Genomic DNA, 4,867 nt, shown 5'->3' with positions numbered 1-4,867 from the left:
GGGGGGCGGGGCTTAGCGGGAGGAAGCTCATGTCCGCGTCCGGCTCGGCCCACGTGGTCTGTCTCCTCTGTCCGTCTGTCTCTAAACGCGGACTCCCTCTAGTGGAGCGGGGGGGAACTACACCCTGTCGGCAATTATTGTTAAAAGTTTGGACACACCTATACACAACAGTTTTGAGGCTTAATTAAGCTTGATGCTGGAAAACTAAGTATCTTTGCATCTTCACTCTGACTTCTGCTTGTTGATCAGGATGAGATATGCTCACTGTGACAACATATTTATGAGGAATATTTTGAAAGCGGCTAAATACAGCCAACGTAGAATCTAAGATGAGGATTTTTTTTCTTTGTGCAATTGAGTCTGGGTGTTTCAGCAGCATGAATACTCACATATATAGTACCAGTCAAAAGTTTGAACACACCTTCTCATTCAACTACTTTGAAGAATGTAAAATATTAAACATGTTCTGGTTTGTTGTGAATTTGTTTGTTTACCACATAATTCCATATGTGTTGCTTCATAGTTTGGATGTCTTCAATATTAATCTATATTAATCTTTTAAGAAAAACCATTGAATGAGAAGGTGTGTCCAAACTTTTGACTGGTACTGTATAAAAAGAAATAAATACAAATATATATTATATATAATTATAATATAAAATATATTTATATATATGAAAACATAGATATATTTATTATATATAAAAACCATTGATATATATATATATATACAAATATATATTATAATACCAGTCAAAAGTTTGGACACACCTTCTCATTCAACTACTTTGAAGAATGTAAAATATAAAACATATTCTGGTTTGTTGAGCATTTGTTTGTTTACCACATAATTCCATATGTGTTCCTTCATAGTTTGGAAATCTTCAATATTAATCTATATTAATCTTTAAAAAAAAAAAAAAAAAGAAAAACCATTGAATGAGAAGGTGTGTCCAAACTTTTGACTGGTACTGTATATATATATATTTTTTTTTTAAATAAAGCAATTCAGTACTAGCACATTTAATTCAACACATCAAATATTCAGTAGTGTGTTCATTTATAAAGGTAGGTATTCACTTGCCTACAAAATTCTAATCTGTATGGCCATTATTTGCTTACATACATAACAAAGTTATCAATAAAATACCAGGAAAGTGGATTATATTTCCACACTGACTATAATGCATGCAATAACTTGTGGGTAAAACCTTAAACATTTGTTAAAAGACAATTTTGATGTCTTATAGAAAAGGTTTTGAATCAATATATAGTATAGACATTTGGTGGAATTATTCTAACATGAAAATTGACAAGAATGTGAAAAAAACCACCTCAAATCCAGAGCTAAAAATCAAATCTGCTACTGCAATCGTCTCCACAGATCAAACCTTGCAGGTATGGTGTATTTGTGGCCACACCAAACAATTGTTAAGTCTTGCATTTGACAGGTAAAGACACCTGCTTTGACATCACTGATTAGTTGGTTGCCAATGTACATTTTAAAAGGACTGTGTTCATAAAGTGCTTTTCTACAAAGTGCTGCATAAGGTTCCACCTGCTCATCAGGAACGATTACACGCACATGCACACAGATGGGAAGCCATTGGGTGCTTTTTGGTATCTTGCCCAAAGACACTTTCACATATAACCGCAAGGGCCAGCGAGTAAACCACCTACCTTCTGATTAGTGGACGCCAGCTCCAACAGGGAGACTGATGCAAGAACTTGTAGTTTAAATTCTTACATCTTAATCTTCTGGGGCATCTTCTTCTCAGTTGTTCAATTTCTTCATCCAGGAGCTCGTCAATCATCTTAATGCCAAAGTATTGTTGGGATGGCTTTTTTCTTTTTACAATAAGTGGCACAAGAACAGGCCTGGCTGTATTAGGACTTTTTGTTTCCTATATCTTAAACACTCCAGCAAAATGAGCAATACGAGTGAACTTATTGTAGATTAACCTGCATTTTAAAACTTGTGCCCTTATATTTATGCCCCCGTGTCTCTCCAGAGTTGTTCTTACTCAGAGCTAAATGTCAATTTCAAACATGGAATTTAAGTGTTTGTATAAAATGTTCAGGAAAAACTTTACACATAGAAAACCAACAAATACTGACAACACTTGATGCCAAAGTAGAAGGAAAAAGTCAGATGTGGTTTCTTAATTTTGAGCTAAAATTAAACCGTCTTATTGCTGCAGCGGAGGTGTTGACAATAAAAATAAAGAGCGAATGTAATCTCTCCTGTCACATTATCATTAGTGTAGATCGTGAAGTTTTTAGCCAGAGAAGTAAACCTGGGACTTCATTTGCTCAGAAATAAAATAATTGTATATTGAATATTACATCAATAAAATGTTCTAGGAGAGCCAGTCTGTGTGTTTTGGGATATTCTGTTGTGTGTAAATCTGGACTACAACCTCACGTATCCTTTGCAAAGTGGTAAAGGTTGAACTTTTTTTTTCTGAAATATGTCCCATTTACTTAGCTGGTGGTGTCTCAGTACATCAAGACCTTCATACTCATAATCGAGTTTTGTCTTTCAAACTATATGAATAATAAGTGTATTTTTCAAAAAATCTTGAGAGACTTGAAAAATAAGGCCCTGATGTTATCAGCATAGAGGCCATGGTGGAGACCAAAATTGAATCTTTTGCAAAAAAAAATCTTCTTCAAAGTTATTAGTTTAGAAATCAGGAGAATTTGAAAAGTAAGTTGTGCAGAATGTGACTTCGGCAAAAGTTTCAAGGTACAAAACCGTGATATTCCTCAAGACTGATGGGTGTCGGTAAACAGGGATCAGTTTACTCTCAGCAGCCTGTTTATTAGGCACATTGTGCTAAAACTTATGCCGTCTGATACAACATGGAGTTGATAAATCCTAATTTAATTATTGGTTTAGTGTTCAGTTTTTGTTGAAATTGTTTACAAAGGTCCTGATCCAACTTTACTGTCATTTTTAACGCTGCAGTTTGTGGTACTTTTGATCCTCTATCATCACTTCTGGAAATGTATTTTATTGACAGGCTCCTTAATCACCTTATTTAATTTGTGTGCATGTGTATTTATTTGTGCATGCAGGTTTGTTAATGTTTCTTCTATGAATAGATCAACTTTTCTCACAATGTATTTATATACGTCTGTGTGTGAGTATTTTATCTGTTTAACATGGTAAAGCACTTTGTAATCTCTGGTTTTGATAAGTGCTTTATATATAAACTTAATTATTATCAATCTTAATATGTTTTACTAAGAGGTGTGTCGAATATTTCCAATGATATAAATGGAGTCAAAATATAAGAAAGACCTTTCACAGGATATGAAGGGAGGATTTACTGCAGGACTGTTGTATTAAGACGGTGCTTTAAGACATGTGTACCTAATAAACTGGCAGCTGAGTGCGTGTGATGTGGATGTAGGATCTGATGTACTCAGCCTTAGAATGAACCAAACACTAATACAACCGTTTCTTCTTGTTTAAGCAAAAAGAATTTGGTTTATGTAGAAACAAGCAATGTTTTGCAACTGGAGTTCCCTCTTCGTCAAAAAGAGTTAAAGCTAAAATAAAAAAAAAAACAGAAAAAAAACAAATTAATTCCCATCCCCATTGCACCCAGAATCGCCACCTTCTGGAAAAACGTTTGCAGATGTTACTGACAGAAAGCAAAGGAAACCTGGGGGGTCAGCTCACAAGGGAGATCGATATAAGTGTACAGTACATATATATAAAATATAAAATCTGAAATATATTTTATATATATTAAATTGTGTTAGGGTTCAGTCTCTTTTTTACTACACAGCATTAAGGTGGTGTGTCTGATTATGTTTTTTTTTCATCTTTTTTTTTTTCTCAAATCCTATTATATAAACCAGAGGAGAGTCAAAGCAAAACAAATGAATCAAGTAACAAACAAATGTGGGGGAAAAAAACAAAAAAAAAAAAAACTAGGCAGACAGACGTACTTAAAGCCACAGACGAAAGGCCTCCGCCCCGATCCGATGCCCCTCCCCCGCCTCCAGCAGAGGGGTGAGCCAGCACGGACGAGGTGGGACTGACCCGTCCAGCTGTACAGCGCAGTGAAACATAACTTACATATTAGCTCTTTTTTTTTTTTTTTTTTTTTTTTTTTTTTTTTTTTTACACGTACAGTCGTGATCAAGGCACAGGGATCTTCTACAAGTTAATTTTTTTTTTCTTCAATAAAGTTGTACAAAATAATACATTTTACAGTCTGTACAAGAATAATAGTCCAGCAGTAAAATAAAGACAGACGTACTTAAAGCCGGGAGGACAGGAAGTGGGACGGGGGGAGGTGAGAGGGAATAAGACGAAAGGTGAGGAGGGGGAGGTCGTCGTGTGGAAAGGGAGGGGGGACTGATGAGGAACGTGAGTGTGTGTGTGTGTGTGTGTGTGTGTGTGTGTGTGTGTGTGTGTGTTGTGTGTGTGTGTCAGGTAAATATGTTGCATCCAGTCATGAAAAGTCATTTCTTTTTCTTCATGCTCTCCTTTTTGTGTGTTGTGTTTTCCTTATTAAATAAAACCTTATTATTCCATATGTTGAGTAGTTGTCAAATAGCAGCAGGGGCAAGGGCGGCGAGGATGTATATATATATGTATATGTGTGTGTGTGTGTGTGTGTGTGTGTGTGTGTATATATGTGTGTGTGCAAGTAGGGGGTTTAAATGGTGCACAAAGGCAGATCACACACACAGTGTACGCCAACACACAACATGGGGAAAAACCTAACAAAAACTTAAAAGTTGATTTGTGTTATTACAGGAATATATAATATATATGTATATATATATATATACATATAATATATATACACATATATATATACACATATATATATATACACATATA

This window comes from Anoplopoma fimbria, chromosome 17 (genome assembly GCF_027596085.1).
Source record: "Anoplopoma fimbria isolate UVic2021 breed Golden Eagle Sablefish chromosome 17, Afim_UVic_2022, whole genome shotgun sequence".
Classification (NCBI taxonomy): Eukaryota; Metazoa; Chordata; class Actinopteri; order Perciformes; family Anoplopomatidae; genus Anoplopoma; species Anoplopoma fimbria.
This window is presented reverse-complemented; position numbering follows the sequence as displayed.